General features: G+C 40.1%; 1 long non-coding RNA gene across 1 annotated transcript in view; it reads right to left on the reverse strand.

The window, feature by feature from the left end:
• Positions 1 to 904: 904 nt before the first annotated feature.
• The window catches only part of LOC145511702 (uncharacterized), a 29,494-nt gene continuing 10,016 nt past the window's right edge, over positions 905 to 20,382 (reverse strand). The window contains exon 3 of the long non-coding RNA XR_014058084.1: positions 905 to 2,711. This is a non-coding gene — a long non-coding RNA (uncharacterized LOC145511702). The remainder of the gene's footprint in view (positions 2,712 to 20,382) is intronic.

Raw genomic sequence — 20,382 nt, forward strand, 5'->3', positions numbered from 1 at the left:
TGGATGAATCTTTAGCACATTACCCTAAATGAAAAAAGGCAGACTTAAAGGCTTCATTCTGTTTGATTACATTTACATGACTTTCCCCAAACAGGCAAAACTACAAGGACAGAAAATAGAACAGTGATTGCCAGAACCTGGCACTGGGGGGAGGGTTTACTTCAAAGAGGCAGAATGGAACTCTGTGGGGGAGTTAAAAGTATCCTATATCTTGATCGTGGTGTTGGTTACATGACCGAATGAATTCGTCGAAACTCACAGAACTATCCACTAGAAAAGATGAATTTCATACTATATAAATTATATCTTAATAAACCTGAGTTTAAAAAGAAAAGAATGTAGGACAGTAATTTATAAGGCATATAAACCAGACTTTTCAAAATTCAGTTGTCAATTTAAAAAAAACAAAAGAAAGTGGGTATCTGAACTAACCATAAAAATACCAAATGAAATACATGAACCTAGAATGGATTCTAGTTTAAAATAATGTAACAAAACAACCAAGATAATTATCTTTTTACAATTGGGGATATTTGAATATGGACTGGATATTAGATAATACTACATAATTATTTTCAATTCTCTTAGGCATTAAAAGAATATTAAGATTACATATTTTTGTTAAGGAGATGTATGCTAAAAGATTTAAGGTGAAATGTCACGGTATTTATAACTTACTTTCAAATGGTACTGCAAAAAAAGGCAGGAAGGAGAGTGAGAAATGCTGATCATTATTGAAACCAGCTGGAAGAATCTGTGGGCATAATTTACTTACCACATAATGTCTTTTCAGTGTAGTGATAAAACTCTGACATAGAACATCATCTTTATTATATATCAAATGCCCATGAGTGTTATGAGTAAAAGGAAAATTGTAGGCAAATATGTATCACACAATTCAAGGTTTTTAGAATACATGTGAGATTAGTGTATTTACATCTATCTTTATCAACTCCTAAATAATTTGGTGATGATACATATCATATTATTAATAGCGGTACCCACTGGTATATAGTACAGAATTAGAACTCAAGTGGAAATTTCATTTAATACTCTACAGTTAATGCTTTATATCCTTGAAAAGGTTTTGGGATGATTTTTACTTTTCTTATAGTAAAAGACTCAAGGTGGAAAGAAAGTCATCTAAAACTTCATCATTTTCAATCCTTAGTCTCATATCTATACAATGAGACCAAAATTCTTCCCCAAAGACTTTTGATTCTTTCTAAAAGCAAATTCTCTTTAAATGAATTTCTACAATAGCGCACTTCTATATTTGAAGGCAATTCCAAAGAATTTTGAGAAACATTCGCAACAAAAACAGCATGATTCAGAAAAGTATCTGCAGTTCATGGATAATACAAGCAATTCCCAATATAACAGAGTAATTAAAAATTCATAAATTGTTACTAATCTTTAGTGATGAAAAATTATGAAAGTAGGACCTTTACCACCTCTATTTTTAAAAGCTGTAGAAATGTTACTAAGGTTTTTTTTTTAATTTGTATTTTATATAAGAGCATAGTGGCTTCGCCTGTATTGCAGGAGCCTCAGGTTCAATCCCTGGGGAGGGAAGATCCCCTGGGGAGGGAAATGGCAACCCACTCCAGTATTCTTGCCTGGGAAATCCTCCATGGAGAGGAGCCTGGTGGGCTACAGTCCATGGGGTGACAAAGAGTTGCACATGACTGAGCGTCTTAGCATGTTTTTATATATATAGTTGGTTAACAATGTTGTGTTAGTTTATTAAGGTTTTTATTTAATCAATGAATGTTGCTTGAAGTGCATAACACATTTTCCCCACAGCAACAATGTTAAAAGTGTTAAAAGACATGAAGATCAGATTGGAAAAGTTTATTCCACTCAAATGTGACTGAGCTATAGTAGTGACAGTAGGCCTCAATAAATACTTGCAGTGTAAGAGAATAAGTGAATAGATGAATCACTATTAAGGACCAGGATGTTCTCTAGATCATGAACTCTCAGAGGAAGGAACTGGTCTTCCATATTCATGTTTGTATCCCCAACACTCTGCCATAGTTGGTGATTAGCAGATGTTGACTGGATAATCCAAGAGCTCTCTTTTCCTCTGGGTGTAAAGTGGATGTTCATAATTTTATGTTTGTCCTAACCTATTATTAAGGGATATATTTTTGTAAGGTAAAATCATGAACCTTGTACAAATATAAGATAGACACGTGTTAAAGAATGCTTTAACTCAATTACTGAGGAAACTAGAAAACTGTAAAACGCCAGTTTAAGGAGATTCTGAAGAGAAGACACAAATAATGGCAATCAGGAGTACTGAAATAAATTTAACAGATGAAAAAATGGTCAAAATTCACAGGGAAGTTATTAATTGCTTCTTCACCAGCAAAAATCATTAGCATTACTAGCAGTTGACTACAAGTAGGGGAGTGGTAGAATTACTCAGAGGGAGTGCAGGTTACAAATCATGACCGGCAGGGGGCTAGACCACACCGACCATTTCACAGGTCACCTCCAATATTTTTTCTTTTGTCATTTCAAAGTCTTCCACAACTTTTTCTTGCAGTCTCCTCTCCTTGTAATAAGGATAATTCCAAAGGGTATTCTTAATCACACACACACAGAGACCGGTTTTCTCAGGTTTGGCCTGATTGTCTGTGTAGGTGAAGCGAGGGCAGGAATCAGCAAACGATCGCAGTCCAAAGCCTGACTCTCCAAACCTCCTGCAAGTTAGGAATGGTTTTCACATTTTTAAACAGTTGAAAAAAACCACCAGAGATAAATAATTTGTTGTGGCATAAAAATTATATGCAAACTAGATTTCAGTCTCCATAGCTAAAAACCCACTGGAATACAGCCACCTGCTTTTAGTGACACATCTGTGGCTGCTTCCTGGGTACACTGGCAGAATTGAGAAATGGCACAGAGAACGTGGCTCACAAAACAAGGCCAGGACGGGGTGAAGCAGCTGAGGAACATCCCGTGGGCACAAGATTTAAGAGGGCACCAAAAACTAAGTGATGAAGAAATGAATGAATGATACTCTGACGCATATTTTTTAAAAATCGAAAGAATACCCCCCCACAAATTGACCAAAAAGTCAAAACTTTAAATGAAGACAGGATCAGTAATATTGATGTCTTCCCTTTTTCCCCTTTAGCCTCAGGCTCCAATATGGCTTGGCAAGGAATTGCTGCATTTCACTGCACCCTGATCCTGGCCCTGTTGCAAAGCTTAAAATATTTACTACCAGCCTTTCACAGAAAAGTTTGTGATCAAGAGTGTTAACCAACCATATAAGCTTCCTTGAGTTTGTTTTTCAGACTTAAGCACTAAGCATTAAGCCCACAAAATAAACTTCTGATTGGGAAATGCTGTAAGGAATCTTGGACTAGAATCTTAAATGCTGCTATTATTTGCTACCCTGAGGCTAAGAAATCAAGTTCCCAAATCTCTCTCCACCAGATTTCTTCTACAGTACCTCTAATAAATTTGATGACATCCACTCTTTCTGAGGTCCTCAAAATTGGCTAAGTTTCCTAGCTTGCCAGTAAATAATATTTTCTTATCATTTGTAGGCCTGGGACTCTGAAAGGCAATTTTCCTAGGTGGGCTTAACAGGTATTGGTCCCAATGTAAAATCAACCTTCTTTTTCCATAAAAATGACCTGTCATAGCTGATTAAAAGGGCTATTCTCAAATCATAAATTCCAGGCAGTTTGTCCAATTGTATCCTGATATAAAGGCAGATAGATTCTTACTGAATGCATGCAAATAACTACATTATCGTAAAAAGCAATGAGATCATGAAAGTGTCTGAATTTGGGAGAGCAAATGAGAATCAAATACCATATAAAAATGTTTTGTTTTAACTCACAAAAGCAGTCTACTAAGTTGTATGTGTTATAGATTGCTTAGGAAGAAAGAGAAAGGGCTTCTTCATCTAACCAAAAAATGAAACAATAACCCAGCATCAACAATATTCCAAATAAGGGGGCTCCTGAACAATGTTCCAAAAAAGCAGTCATCCTAATATCTCCCCCTCACCCCATTTAGGCCTCTGTCATTAACTTTTGCTTTGCTGGCTCTTCATCAGTCCACTCTTGGGACTAAAAAGAGTTCTGGAAGTTCTGACTCTATTTACTGGTAAGGTCTGAACGTTAACTAAGTGGGCAAGAGTTTGGTTTAGAAATGCCAGCAGTTTGAAGTGCTTGTTATGGTCTTTTCCCACTAGTTTCTGAGCCTGTCCTTATTTGCTGAGGACACAGACTCTGGGCTGTAACTTATAACAGAGTCCTCAGGCAGGCATCTGATGACAAGCTATAGGTGATGGACAGATAGATAGACAGGTATGCGGGCATGCTCAGTTGCCCAGTCGTGTTCACATCTTTGAGACTCTGTGGACTATAGACTGCCAGGCCCCTCTGTCCATGGAATTTCCCGGGCGAGCATACTGGAGTGGCTTGCCATTTCCTACTCCTAGGGATTTTCCCAGCCCGAATCTTTGGGTCTCCTGCACTGGCAGGTGGATTCTTTACCACTGTGTCACCTGGGAAGCCATATAGATACAAAGAAATAGGTAGGTAGATAGTACAAAGACTCAGTGACTGTGATTCAATTATTACTGTGGCTAATAACATCAGAATGAAATAAAGGAAAACTCTCTATTGGGGTACCGTGCACACATATTTCATAAGTTTTGGTCTGATTTCCCCCTGAGAGTAAAAACCTATTATGCGCAGCAAGGGCACTGGCAAACCTCTAGGGACATTCAGTAAAGAATTAAAACTCTGGAGCTAACCCCGAAGGCTCAGTGGTAAACAATCCAACTGCCAATGCAGGAGATGCGGGTTCCATCCCTGCTCTGGGGAAATCCCACATGCCGCGCGGTAACCAAGCCCATGCGCTGCGACGACTGACGCCCACGGCCGGAGAGACTGCGCTCCACCGCCGGAGAGGCCCCTGCGGAGAGAGGTCCGCGGACCTCAGCTAGGGAGGAGCCTCTGCTCGCTGCAACCAGAGACAAGCCGGCACAGCCAGGTAGACTCGGCACAGCCAAACAGAAATAAACAAAGGTTTTAACAATCAATTTCTTAAAAAAAAAAAAAAAAAAATACAAGCTCTGAAGGTCATCTCAATATTTGTCTTTACCAACTTACTCTAGAGAAGAGCGAACATCTCCTGTGATATGACCACTCTCCCCGTCCAAGTCTCAAAATAGGAACATCTCAAATGAACCTAATTATTTTTAGCATCTATCTATAAGATGAGAAACCAAATCATTGCGGTTTTCCCAGTAACCTTTTCCAAATGCAAAGACACATTTAGCTGTAAAGAACAACCTGATATTTTATTTTTTCTAAATTTAGTGTTTTGATTCGGGGAGAGCAACTCCGAAGGAATTCGCAGAGTATATGTGGATGCTTAATTAAGGTAGGATCATGGGTTACTGAGCAACAATACTTGGTTACTTATTTAATCAAAATGACAATAAAAGATTTTAAAAGTAAATATATAAGGTAACATGGATGTAAAGAACCTTAGTCCTTTCAAAAGTGAGAAGACTTTGTTCTTTTTTTTTTTCTTAAATAAACAAAATTATTCTGATAAGCCACAGAATCTCAACTATGTAGGCAGATAACACAAACAGAATGACCTTTCGTATTATAATTGAAGGTTATTAATCAGTGAACCAAGGAAGTAATCCATTAAAATGGAGTCATCTTTGCTAAAATTTAACATACTTTATAGCCTCTTTTCAAACTCAGGTGTTATAAAACCAAAGAAAATAAAATTTACTTTCCAAGTTTTCTCCATTATACTGTTTCATATTCTAGAATAAACTGACACTTTTCTTAAAGACCATATTAATCCATTTGGGCTTGATGGGAGAAATTTTCACATACAGAGGCATAGGGAAGTCATTCTGGCTTACATGTGATTTGGCTTGAACTTCATGCTAACTCAAACAGCCTGTTTTATGGCCTATATCTGCTTTAACCATTAAAGACAAGAATGCAGTTAAAAATCATAATGAAATTACTGTGGTTCAGATATTCAAAATGGGGCCAGCTGGCCACTGTGGGTGTGGTTTCAGACCCATTCCTGCATCAGTGAGAACTTGAATTTTCTGAACTATATCAGTCTCAAGGACACCGTTAGCCGTTCTCAAAACAATACCTGCTAGCATCTGGCAGCTGCAATCTTACGGTCTCGATGTCTCCCCTTATAACTAGGCAACCATTTTGGACCCTTGCATAACACGTACCCTGGTGCCTGCATGCTAAGTCGCTTCAGTTGTGTCTGACTCTTTGTGACCCCATGGACTGTAGCCCACCAGGCTCCTCTGTCCATGGACTTCCCCAAGCAAGAATACTGGACTGGATTGCCTCTCCTCCAGGGGACCTTCCCCACCCAGGGATTGAACTCACATCACTGGTGGATTCTTTACCACAGAGCCAGCTGGGAAGCCAACAAGCACACTTACTTTCTGCCAGCTCCAATCCTAATTCTTTTTTTTTTTTTTCCCAATCCTAATTCTTAACAAACAATTTATGTAATTCTGTGGGTTTTTCCTTTAAAAGCCTCCCCCATTTTGTAGTCCAGAGGAACACAACTCAAAATCTTCTTAAGTCTGTGTTTCCCAGGCTATGGTCCTCAGTTTAGCTCAAATGAAACTCTGTTCTATTCCTGTTGTAGACTGGTTTACTGATTCCTTCTGTCAACCAGCTGCTGTAACAGAAGACCACACAGTGGGCAGCTTAAACAGTAAACATTTATTTCTCACAATTCTGCAGGCCAGGAGGTCCAAGATCAAGGTCCTGCAGACTCAGTGTCTGGTGAGAGCCCTGCTTCTTGGTTCATGGATGGCTGAGTCTTACTGTGTCCTCTTAGGATTGGAAGCTGGTAAGAGGGTTCTCTGGGGTCTGTTTTGTAAGAACACTAGTCTCCTTCATGAGGGCTCTGCTCTCCTGACCTAAGCACCTCCAAAAAGCTCCACCTCCTAATACCAACATATTGGGGACTGGTTCAACATATGAATTTTTAACAGGACACAAACATTCAGTCTATAGCAAGGACAGAGCCCTAAAGCTTGTTCCAGGGGTGCATGAAGTAAAAACTATTTTCATAATAATATTAAAATGCTTTTTGCCTTTCTCATTCTCATTTCATTTTCTCACAAGTGTACAGTACAGATGCTATGGAATGTGTAATATTACAACCGATTACATGCAAAAGGAGACATGAGACTCCAGCTTTTTTCTGATAAGCCAGGCATTTAAGAGATTTCCAGAAACACAATACAATTTTCATATTTTTTGGCTTTAGAAAATATATTTTTCATAAAAATATGTTATTATTTTAATATGCATTGGGTTCCTATGGCTTCCCTCATAGCTCAGTTGGTAAAGAATCTGCATGCAATGCAGGAGACCCAGGTTCAATCCCTGGGTCAGGAAGATACCCTGGAGAAGGAAATGGTAACCCACTCCAGGACTCTTGCCTGGAGAATCTCATGGACAGAGGAGCCTGGTGGGCTACAGTCCATGGGGTCACAAGAGTCAGACACGACTTAGCAACTAAATCACCACCACCACCTATGACATTGCTGCTTTCCAATGATCAAAAAATATTTTTTATATTTCTCATACAAACAGAAGCTCCCTGCAGTCCTCAATCATCTTCAAATGTAAAGGAGTCCAGAGAATTAAAAAAAAAAAAATTTTTATTTCAAAGGGAAAAACCCTACTCTTGCTTTGATGAACAAAAGCACACTCACAATTTTATTTCTTTGTCACTCTTGCTCCTATTATGGTTTCAACTACACCTAACAATTTTAACTTTTAACTAAGTAACTTTTATTTCACAGAAAAGATGATGGCCTGGAGGTGAAGGAATTACAAATTCTTTGAATTTAGAACATCTGAACCATCAGCTGCTCCAGAAAGAAACATTACCTATATTTAAGCAGATATTCCTGAAAACACAACTGCCATTGACCCTTCTAGGAGATTTTCCTGTTTGAAGGAGACTGGCCCTTCGCCCCAGGCAGTGCAAATTCAGTTACTCATTAGCATCTTGATGCCCAGCAGAACTTTCCATACTTTCCACTGAAGCCCTAAACCTGCCTCTTTTTTTTGTTAAGTTGGTATATAAACCTTTGCCTCCAGCTGTTCAGTGAGTTACTCATTACTCTGTGAGCCTGGTGTATTTAAATAAACCTTGTTTTTTTCTCCTGTTTGTCAGTTAATTCACAAGCCCCCAATGACTTGAACCTAAATGGATAAAGGAAAAGTTTTCTTCCCCAAAAGCCTCAATTATTGAACTGGATATCATACACAAGCACTTGAGCAAACTAGCCTGTGATGCACAGAAGTTTCTACAGCAATACGCATCTGTTTCACCTCTTAAGATGGCAAAAATGAGCATATTCATTAACATGACTGAAAGATACAGCCTTTCTGTAGCATATAAAATAAGAAGAAAAGTTAATAAACCCCAAACTTTGCTTCTAATTTACTTAGAATTATCCTGGTATTCAGGGATTATCTATTAGATAGCTCAAATTAATAACAGTACAAGGTTTTAAAGTACCTAAAGGTCTTGATTTATCTTTAAATCTGACATAAAAAAACATAATTGCTGTTGAAATTAAAAGTTTGTCAGAATACCAGGACATGGAAACAACTTAAGCGCCTTAACAACAGATGATTATATTAAGAAGATGTGGTATATAGGGGCTTCCCTGGTGGCCCTGCCTGCAACGCAGGAGACCTGGGTTCGACCCCTGGGTTGGGAAGATCCCCCGGAGAAGGGAATGGCTACCCACTCCAGTATTCATGCCTAGAGAATTCCATAGACAGAGTAACCTGGCAGGTTACAGTCCATGGAGTTACAAAGAGTAGGACACAACTGAGCAATTAACACTTTCTTTTCTTCTTTCCATATGTATCTATAATAGAATATTACTCAAATGTAAAAAAAGAATAAAAAACTGCCATTTGCAGCAATGTGGATGAAACTAGATAGTGAAATAAGTCAGAAAGAGGAAGACAAATACTATATAATGTCACTTATTCATGGAATCTAAAAAATAATACAAATGAATACATATACAAAACAGAAGCAGACTCACAGATGTAGAAGACGAATTTGTGGTTACCAAGGGGAGAAGGAATGGAGGAGGGGGGACAGATTAGGGGTATGGGATTAACAAGCACACACTACTAAGTATAAAATAGATAAGCAGCAAAGATCTACTATACAGCACAGGGAATTATACCCATTATTTTGTAATAACCTACATAATGGAATATAATCTGCAAAATACTGAATCACTATGCTGTACACCTAAAACTAACACAATATGGTAAATGAACTATACTTCAATAGAATAAATAAAATAAAATCAACTATCTTTTACAAAGTTTATCAGAATAGTGACTAAATTTAACAAAATTTACATTTTCCACTGTCCTAAACATTGTGTAAGAGCAATGTCAGTTTATTTGATCAATAAACCTATAACAAAAGGGAAATAAATCCAAGTAAAGTAAAATGTCCAGGAAGGTGTCTAGAATTTGCTACTGCAGCACAGAAGTTATTTTCAACAGAAAGCATTAGAGTGCCTGAAATCCCTTATCTGCCTTAAAGCAGAGCCTCCGAAAGAACTCAGGAGAACTTATTGTCTATAACTCCCCTCCCAGGGAGCAACCAGGGAAGACTGAGCCATCACCTGAAATGAGAAGACTCCACTCCACTCCACACCTAAACAGACATTGCGACAAACTCTGTCTCCCCCGTGACCCATTTATCTTTCCAAAGAGTCATGTCTTTCTCCACAAATGCTCTTCTGTTTGGCTCCTGTCCTTTTGAAGTGGTATATAGGCCTCAAATTCTAATCACCCCTCTGAGTCACATTTTTCTGTGAAATTCTCAGTTACATATATGTAGGTAAATACCTAAAATTTCATCTTTTCTCTTGCTAGTCTGTCTTTTGTCAATTTAATTTGAAGCACCCAAATCTTGAACCTAAGAATGTAGAGGAAAAGTTTTTATTCCATGACATGCATTTATATTATTCTCAACTCTGAGAAATCAAAGAGAAGACAGTGTTCTTTTTTTAACCAAAATTATTTGGCTATTCTCTTTTATCCAAGATTCACCTAAATTACGTACATTTAAATTCTTAAAATGTTTGACCTTCACTCTTTCTGTAGGATAGATTTATTTTTAAGTACAAGACTTTCAAAATATTGGATATTTAATTTATTTTCTGCATACAATTTATGTAAACTCTTAGTTCTCTATAAACCAATCAGAATAAAGTTATTTAAGTAACTTTATTAACTACTATATTAATATTATCCAAAGATAGGAAAAACTTCTATAGTTACAAATCAAGAGGTTAAGGCCTTTCTTCCCTGATGGCTCAGACAGTAAAGGATCTGCCTGCAATTCAGGAGACCTAGGTTCAATTCCTGGGTTGGGAAGATGCCCTGGAGAAGAGAATGGCTACCCACTCCAGTATTCTTGCCTGGAGAATCCCATGGACACAGGAGCCTGGAGAGCTACCGTCCATGGGGCTGCAAAGAGTCAGACACAACTGAGTGACTATCACTTTCAAAGGCCTTTTTGAATTATAAACACACACACACACACACACATATACATATAGAAAGAGAAAGAGATACAGTGAGTACTCATAACTCCATTTCTATAGCTTCAGCCACAAGTTAAGATTAAACAAAGAAACATAAAAACTCAGAGATCTATATAAGTTTGCATCAACAGTGGGAAAAGTCAACCAAGACTAAAGTTCTGGTATTGCTTGGTATTCGTCTCTTGGAGCCATAGCCGAGGTGCTGAGGCTACCTCTCAGGTCTGTGTTCCCTGGCTCTGCCAAGTAAAGCCACTGGGCATGTTCAAGGATGATCTCTTTAATTGTTAAAATTTAAACCTTTTTAAAAAGGAAGATTATAGCTGTTGATCAAATATAAAATGAATATACGTCAAAGATATTTTTAAAATGTGTTAATTAATGGTATAACTAGGAAGGTGTTGAAAAAAACAAGTCAGAAGAGATTTCAAAGAGCAAATAAAGATATATGCAATCAGATGGGCTAAAATGAATTTGGCAACAGATGCCAAACTGGTCAATATTCCCAACGCAGTAATCAATTACATCCTCACTTGCAAAAACTAGTTTGTGTTTCTACGCACAAGAATTATTTGTATTTGTGGGAGAGGAAAAACGTTTTCCTTGATACTCTTAAGTGTCCTTGGCTGGGTCTGAAAATTAAACTGACAAAGATATGAACAAGGGAAAAGCATGTGAGTTTATTTAAGTTTTATCTGACACGAGAGTCTTCATAAGAAAATGAAGAACTAAAGAAATGGTTAAACCTGAACATTTTCACACGAGGTCTGACAAGGTGTGGACGGTCATGGAGAAAGACTGTGGGACAAAAGGTATGAAGCTGTGGTTCACGGTTCAGTTGCTAAGTCGTCTCTGACTCTTGCGACCCCGTGGACTGCAGCACTTCAGGCTGCCGTGTCCTTCACCATCTCCCAGAGTTTGCTCAGTCTCAGGTCCGAGTCGGTGATGCCTTCCAAAACGTTCTTCCATCTTGGAGATAAGGCTGACCCTTTCTTCCGGGTATGGGAAGAGGAATTCTCATAGGACGGTCCTATGACTGCTTCAGGGGAGAATGGTAGGGGTTGGGGAGCGGAAGGAAGTGTCAGAGATGTCCTCTTGTTTCTGTAGTTTTCTCAGACTCCTGCAGGTTCAAATGGTCAGTGCTCCAAGGTGCCATACATTGGAAGAGCGTGTCCTAAGCCCCATCATACTACCTCTTCCTTCAGTGGACAGTGAGAACGGATCTTTGAGACCATGAAAGATGTGCACAACCAGGAGGCTTGGACGGCCTAACACCTAACCTTCCACAGAACACTCAAGTCATCTTTTTTTCCCATTTTTCAGTCTTCCACAACTCCTCCTGACACGATTGTTTTCCAGCTCTCAGCATGCCCCTCCCTCCATCCTCACAAAGGCAGCCTAGTGAGACCTGCCCTTTCCCTTTATATTTCCCCTCCCTCATCACAAGTCCGTTCACCTTTGGCTCCATCTACTTCATCTCCATTAACGTTGACAAAAAGCACTAATTTATTAAATATGACAATTTATAGTAAGACGCTATCAGCCCTTTATACCTTATCTTCTCAAAGGTGTGGGTACAGCAATAGTAAAGATATAGTAAAGTACAGCAATAGTAAAGATGCTTGTTGTCCTAAATGAGATCTCTAACTGAAGGTATTTTTAATGCGTAGCAAAATACAGTAAAAATTCTTTAGACTGTTTATAGGGAATAAGTTTCTGATGTGAGGCAAACAGGCAGTCCAGCTCTAGTCGTTCTTGATCTTCAGATCTTCTATTTTCATAGACAAGCCCACAGCAGAGGTCATATGAAATCCAGCCGCCAGGGAAACCAACAGGGGTCGGCAGCAGCCTGGATAAGTGGCAGGCTTCCCTGGTGGCTCAAGGTAAAGAATCCGCCTGCAATGCAGGAGGCGCAGGAGACATGGGTTCGATCCCTGGGTTGGGAAGATACCCTGTAGGAGGAAATGGCAATCCATTTCAGCACTGGAGAACCCCAGGGACAGAGGAGCCTGGCAGGCTACAGTCCTTGAGGTGCCAAAGAGCTGGATGCGACTGAGCATGCATGCACTTGCATAAGTGGCATGTTTTGAAATCTGTAACCATCTGTTTTTTGAAGGGAACAATAATCATTGGGTAAATGACTAAGCTCTAATCACTTAAAATCATTTTGTTCATGTAAGTCAACTTATAGTGACAAAATGCTGTGAGTAATATGTTTTCCATTTTGCAAAAAGTGGGAGAATTGTTATGAAGTACTTTATTTACTTGAGCTTCCCCCCTGGTGGCTCAGCTGGTCAAGAACCTGCCTGCAATGCAGGAGACCCCAGTTCGATTCCTGGATCAGGAAGATGCTCTGGAGAAGGGATAGGCTACCCACTCCAGTATTCTTGGGCTTGCCTTGTGGCTCAGATGGTAAAGAATCCGCCTGCAATGTGGGACCTGGGTTCGATCCTTGGGTTGGGAAGGTCCCCTGGAGGAGGGCATGGCAACCCACTCCAGTATTCTTGCCTGGAGAATCCCCAGGGACAGAGGAGCCTGGTGGGCTACAGTCCATGGGGTCATAAAGAGGCAGACACGACTGAGAGGCTAATCCCAAATCCCGACTAAGCCCAGATTTGAGCCCAATCTCTTTCCCCCACTGTAAAATCCCATTGAAGCGGTTCCTATGCCTAACTTTGTGGTCCTGAACGAAGTCTGTCTAACCATCTCTAACAAATGCCAATGCAAAATTTTAAACAATGGTTTAGAGAAAAACTCTGTGAGGAAAATTATGTCACGGGAGACCAGAGTGGGCTCTTGTCTAACACTCAGAAATGAATTGTCTGAGGAGACACACGTGCTGAAAAAGCAAGAGACCTTAGTAGGAGGGGCGCCCTGGGGGAGAACAGCAGGGTGAGGGAACCCAGGAGGACTGCTGCCACGTGGTTCACAGTCTCGGGTTTTGTGGTGATGAGATTAGTTTCCGGGTTGTCTTTGGCCAACCATTCTGACCCGGAGAACTTCCTGGTGGTGCACGCATTCCTCAGTCAAGATGGATGCCAGAGAGAAGGATTCTGGGAGGTGGTTGGACACGTGGAGTCTCCTTTTGATCTTTCCTGAACTCTTCTGATTGGTGGCGGCTTGTTAGTTCCCTATTCCTTACCAGGACCTCTAAATGTAAAATAACTCATGCAAATGGTTACCATGGTGCCTGGCCAGGGTGGGAGGTTTCAGTCAGTGTGTTTCCGCCAACAGTATCTTGGAAAAGATTTTCATTATTCTCTTTTTTGGGAGAAAACAATCAATAAAAATTTATGTTCATTTTAGCATCTCTTCAGTCCTTACTTTTATGATTTACTATCACCAAACAGTTAGAATTCAAGTTCTCATTTTCCTTTCTCTGAGCTAAGTTTCTAAGAACACTGTGAGGAAGTACCAAAGGTATAAGTCAAAACGTAGGATGGCAAATTTTTATCACTTTACTGTCACTTTCCTCTGACAGGAACTAATGATTCATCCTGGCTGGGTGGAAATGTCACACACGATATATACCATTGGCCAGATCCTTTAAACGAGCCTCAAACGTTGCAAGACATCAGTTCTTAGAAAAACATTAAAAATATGTTTCCCTTCTTTGTACTTTGGGTAAAAATCTTAAGACACAGAGCAAAATTTGAAGTTGGATATAACAAGACTCCCTCACTTATTAGAGGAGCCACTGATTGGGGGGTGGGGAGGAGTAAACAATTAGCTATGATATGAGACAGAATAAAAGTGCTGAGGTCAGCAGTAAGAGAACTCCTTTGAGAGGCCAGAAAAAAAGGATTAGCTAATCCTGACGCAGGAGGCAGGGAGGTCTTTTGGGAAGGCGTCACAGAATAGGGCAACTTCCCTGGTGGCTCAGAGGGTAAAGCGTCTGCCTACAATGCAGGAGACCAGGGTTCGATCCCTGGGTTTGGAAGATTCCCCTGGAGAAGGAAATGGTAACCCACTCCAGTATTCTGGCCTGGAGAATTCCATGGACGGAGGAGCCTGGTAGGCTACAGTCCATGGGGTCACAAAGAGTCAGACAGGACTGAGCAACTTCACTTTCACAGAATAGGGCAGCTGAATGGGTTTTCAAGAATAAAAATGAGAATGCCAACAATTAGCATTTGTTAGTTAGGTGCACTTCAATGCTGCTTGCTGGTGGTCTGAGGCTGGAAGGAAAGAAGATTTTGGAAAGGTAATTTGAATCTAGGTTATGTAAAGTCTTCAGTTACACCCAGGGAAACCAACAATAGATATGCATACCTTGGCAGGTCTTGACTGGCAAAAAAAAAAAAAAAAACAGACAAAAATCACCTCATCCTCTATCTTATATTCCTCTTTCTTCTCAACTTATTAATAGCTCTTTCATGATATCTCGGCCATCTCCTACCCATGCCTACCCAAGTCTTTCTAGTGAGTTTAGTTGCCCTTCAAAAATGCTGTTTTCCCCAGTACCAAAAGAGAAAAAATACACAATATTGCTACTGTATCAACCCCATTCCTTTACATAAGAGTAGGAAAAGGTTTTTTGGTTGTTTTGTGGTGGTGGTTGGAAGTGGTGTCAGAATTTTCAAGGGAGGTTTCGGTTACCTCTTAGAAAAATATTACTTTTTTAACCCAAAACTCACTCGGGTTCCTTGTCTTTCAAGATTCTTGTTTATATTCCACATTCAGACAGTGCTTCAGTCAGTGAGTACTTCCCCCACGACTCCAACAACGGGGCACGCATTTGCAAGTGGGCACACAAAATTTTTTTTCTTTAACCCACACTTCTTTGGGGTGGTAAGAGTGCATTTTATCCGCCCACCCGGCTTTTCAAATCCCTCAGATGGAGATAGGATTCATTAACATTCGAATGACTGCTATCTCTTATCTAAACCCTTCCTGCTAGACAAAAAAAAAGTCGATTTGAATCCGATAATTCTTTAATAGAGCTTCCTCCAGGACATTTAAAAAGATGCTAAGTAAGGTGGATTCTACCACTAATTCTTAAGAGATCAACTCTTCACAATTCTCACTTATCTCCTCTATTTGCATTCTGTCTCCAGGCCAACTTTCGGTTTTGGGCAAATCCCACTCATTTCCCTGTCTTATTTCCACAGCAGATTGTTAGAAAAGCTATGTCAGCATTTTCTGCCTTGAAGAGTTTCAATAAGGCATACTTGCATATTGCAAAACACCACCCGCATATTGGTTTTCCATTTGGTAATCCTTAAACTCACAGAACCACTAGGTAGTTGCCTAAGAAAGTGAGAGTTAAGGCAAATGACTTCTCTGGGAGTCAGTCTTCTAAAATGTTAAAAAAAGCCCACACCACAGACCCCTTTCACGGCTAACAGACAATATGAGAGGCCCTCCTGACACACAGCCTGCCAGTGCGTGATCACTGCTGTTCTGCTCCAGCCCAGCTAGCTGGCGACTCGTCTTTCATTTACCACTAACTCTAGAATCTGCCTGCAGTGCAGGAGACCCGAGTTCAATACCTGGATCGGGAAGATCCTCTGGAGGAGGAAATGGCAACCCACTCTAGTACTCTTGCCTGGGAAATCCCATGGACTGAGGAGCCCGGTGGGCTAGAGTCTATGGGGTTGCAAAGAGTCAGCGACTGAGTGACTAGCACACTACAGCTAGCTTCTCAGTGTCCACAGCTGTAGCAGGTTTATAAAGTCTGGCCAACAGTGGTTCCATTTCAACTGCAAATATCTTCTGAATTCCAAGGCGTTTGACTCACTCTTTTCTTTTCTGCCCTAAATCCTTTCATTAACGAAGCAGGATACTCCATGAGTGCATGCATGTGTTCTGCCAATGGAACTTGCAGTACTTTAAATATGAATCTCTCTTGGATGTAGAAACTCACACATCCATTTCAGGGGGCCATGTATTCAGTCAACAAACACTCTTGAGCATCTACTCTGAGCTGTACTTCTAAACTACAGTGTTGAGTAAAACTGTCTTAAACTTCCTGCTCTCAAGGGGCTTATATTTTAGCAAATAAGAGTACATTAATGAAAGCCTCTTGGTGAGATAACATTTGAACAGAATGAAAAATGCAACGAGTGAGTTGGTTATGCCGATACCTGTGTGTGAGGGTGTGCGGAGGGGGGAGGTCCAGTCCAAAGGCCCTGAGTTAGGAGTCCCACAACAGAAGTTCAGTTCAGTTGCTCAGTCGTGTCCGACTCTTTGCGACCCCATGGACTGCAGCACGCCGGGCCTCCCTGTCCATCACCAACTAGGAGCTTGCTCAAACTCATGTCCATTGAGTCAGTGACGCCATCCAGCCATCTCATCCTCTGTCGTCCCCTTCTCCTCTGCCTTCAATTTTTCCCAGCATCAGGGTCTTTTAACAGAGAGCCAGAGTAACTGAATCAGAGTGACTGAAGGCAGAGTGTAGCAGAAACTGCAGAGGTAGGGAAGGACAATATCAAGAATGACCCTCTTGACCATGATAATGACTTTGGACTTCATTCTGAATGATATAGAAAACCACTAGATGGAATTCTATTTCAAACCATCCTTTTCCGGTCTTTCAAAAGCAATGCGAAAAGTCAACTCAGTCTGCACACTACTTTATTTTGACCCTGGAGCATAATCTTAGCTGTATGAAAATTATCTGATGTAGAGAACAAAAACATTTGTACAGGACCAGATAACAAATATTTTTGATATTTCTGTCTATGCAGTTTTTGTTGCAACTACTCAACCTTGTCACTTCAGTGTATAAGCAAGCTGTGGCCAAAAGAATGTATCTGTGTTCCAATAAAATTTTATTTATGGACTTTGAAATTTGAATTTCATGTAGTTTTTCTTATAATAAAACATTGTTTTTCTCTGATTTTTTCAACAGTTTAAAAATGTAGAAACCATTCTTAGCTTAGGGGCCATACAAAACATGCATTGGACCCAATTTGGTGCACAGGTTATAGTTTGCCAAACTTTATCTAAACTATAACTACTGTTGACTAAAAAAGATGCAAAACTTGAGAGTTGCAAATTAAGTTTTATCTAGGACAAAATGAGGACTGCATTTTGAGATTACTTAGATGAAATCTCAAAAACGACAGAATGATCTCTGTTTCCAAGGCAAATCATTCAATATCACAGTAATACAAGTCTAGGCCCCAACCAGTAATGCTGAAGAAGCTGAAGTTGAATGACTCTATGAAGACCTACAAAACCCTCTAGAACTAACACCCCAAAATATGTCCTTTTCATTACAGGGGACTGGAATGCAAAAGTAGGAATTCAAGAGATAACCTGAAGTAACAGGCAAATTTGGCCTTGAAGTACAAAACGAAGCAGGTCAAAGGCTAACAGAGTTTTGCCAAGAGAACGCACTGGTCATAGCAAACACCCTCTTCCAACAACACAAGAGAAGGCTCTACACATGGACATCACCAGATGGTCAATACCAAAATCAGATTGATTATAGTCTTTGCAGCCAAAGATGGAGAAGCTCTATACAGTCAACAAAAACAAGACTGAGATCTGACTGTGGCTCAGATCATGAACTCCTTATTGCCAAATTCAGACTGAAATTGAAGAAAGTAGGAAAACCACTAGACCATTAAGGTATGACCTCAATCAGATCCTTTACAATTACACAGTGGAAGTGAGAAATGCATTCAAGGGATTAGATCTGATAGAGTGCCTGAAGAACTATGGATAGAGGTTCGTGACATTGTACAGGAGACAGGGATCAAGACCACCCCCAAGAAAAAGAAATGCAAAAAGGCAAAATGGTTGTCTGAGACAGCCTTACAAATAGCTGAGAAGAGAAGTGAAAGGCAAAGGAGAAAAGGAAAGATATACCCATTTGAATGCAGAGTTCCAAAGAATAGAAAGGAGAGATAAGAAAGCCTTCCTCAGTGATCAATGCAAAGAAATAGAGGAAAATAATAGAATGGGAAAGACTAAAGATCTCTTCAAGAAAATTAGAGATACCAAGGGAACATCTCATGCAAAGATAGGCACAATAAAGGACAGAAATGATATGGTCCTAACAGAAGCAGAAGATATGAAGAAGAGGTGGCAGGAATACACAGAAGAACTATACAAAAAAGATCTTCATGACCCAGATAATCACAATGGTGTGATCACTCACCTAGAGTCAGACATCCTGGAATGCAAAGCCACGTGGGCCTCAGGAAGCATCACTTTGAACAAGCTAGTGGAGGTGATGGAATTCCAGGTGAGCTATTTCAAATCCTAAAAGATGATGTTATGAAAGTTTTGCACTCAATATGTCAGCAAATCTGGAAAACTCAGTAGTGGTCACAGGACTGGAAAAGGTCAGTTTTCATTCCAATCCCAAAGAAAGGCAATGCCAAAGAATGTTCAAACTACCACACAAGTGCACTTATCTCACACACTATCAAACTAATGCTCAAAATTCTCCAAGTCAGGCTTCAACAGTACGTGAACCGTGAACTTCCAGATGTTCAAGCTGGATTTAGGAAAGGCAGAGGAACCAGAGATCATCCGTTGGATGATCGACATCTGTTGGATCATCGAAAACACAAAAGAGTTCCAGAAAAACATCTATTTCTGCCTTATTAGCTATACCAAAGCCTTTGACTTTGTGGACAACAACAAAATCTGGAAAATTCTCAAAGAGATGGGAATACCAGACCACCTGACCTGCCTCTTGAGAAATCTGTATGCAGGTCAGGGAGCAACAGTTAGAACTGGAGATGGAACAACAGACTGGTTCCAGATAGAAAAGGAGTATGTCAAGGCTGTATATTGTCACCCTGCTTATTTAACTTATATGCAGAGTACGTCATGAGAAATGCTGGGCTGGATGAAGCATAAGCTGGAATCAAGATTGCTGGGAGAAATAGCAATAATCTCAGATATGCAGATGACACCACCCTTATGGCAGAAAGTGAAGAAGAACTAAAGAACCTCTTGATGAAAGTGAAAGAGGAGAGTGAAAAAGTTGGCTTAAAACTCAACATTCAGAAAATAAGATCATGGCATCTGGTCCCATCACTTCATGGCAGATAGATGGGGAAACAATGAAAACAGTAAGAGACTTTATTTTGGGGGAGGGTGCTCTAAAATCCCTGCAGATGATGATTGCTGCCATGAAATTAAAAGATGCTTGCTCCTTGGAAGAAAAGCTATGACCAACCTAGGCAGCATATTAAAAAGCAGAGACATTACTTTGCCAGCAAAGGTCCGTCTAGTCAAAGGTATGGTTTTTCCAGTAGTCATGTATGGATGTGACTTCAGTTTAGTTCAGTTGTTCAGTCGTGTCTGACTCTTTGTGACCCCATGGACTGCAGCACGCCAGGTTTCCCTATCCATTACCATTCCTGGAGCTTACTCAAACTCATGTCCATTGGGTCAGTGATGCCATCCAACCATCTCATCCTCTGTTGTCCCCCTTTCCTCCCAGCTTCAATCTTTCCCAGCATCAGGGTCTTTTCCAATGAGTCAGTTTTTTGCATCAGGTGGCCAAAGTATTGGATTTTCAGCTTCAGCATTAGTCCTTCCAATGAATATTCAGAACTGATTTCCTTGAGGATGGACTGGTTGGATCTCCTTGTAGTCCAAGGGACTCTCAAGAGTCTTCTCTAACACCACAGTTCAAAAACATCAATTCTTTGGCGCTCAGCTTTCTTTATAGTCCAACTCTGCCCGGGAAGCAGTACCAGATAGCTCTGAGAGACTGTTCCAAAGATGTAGTGGAGGAAGGTCAATATATAAGATTTCAGTGAAGG

The sequence above is a fragment of the Giraffa tippelskirchi genome, chromosome 6, assembly GCF_054371585.1.
Source record: "Giraffa tippelskirchi isolate mGirTip1 chromosome 6, T2T-mGirTip1v1.2.pri, whole genome shotgun sequence".
NCBI classification, from domain to species: Eukaryota; Metazoa; Chordata; class Mammalia; order Artiodactyla; family Giraffidae; genus Giraffa; species Giraffa tippelskirchi.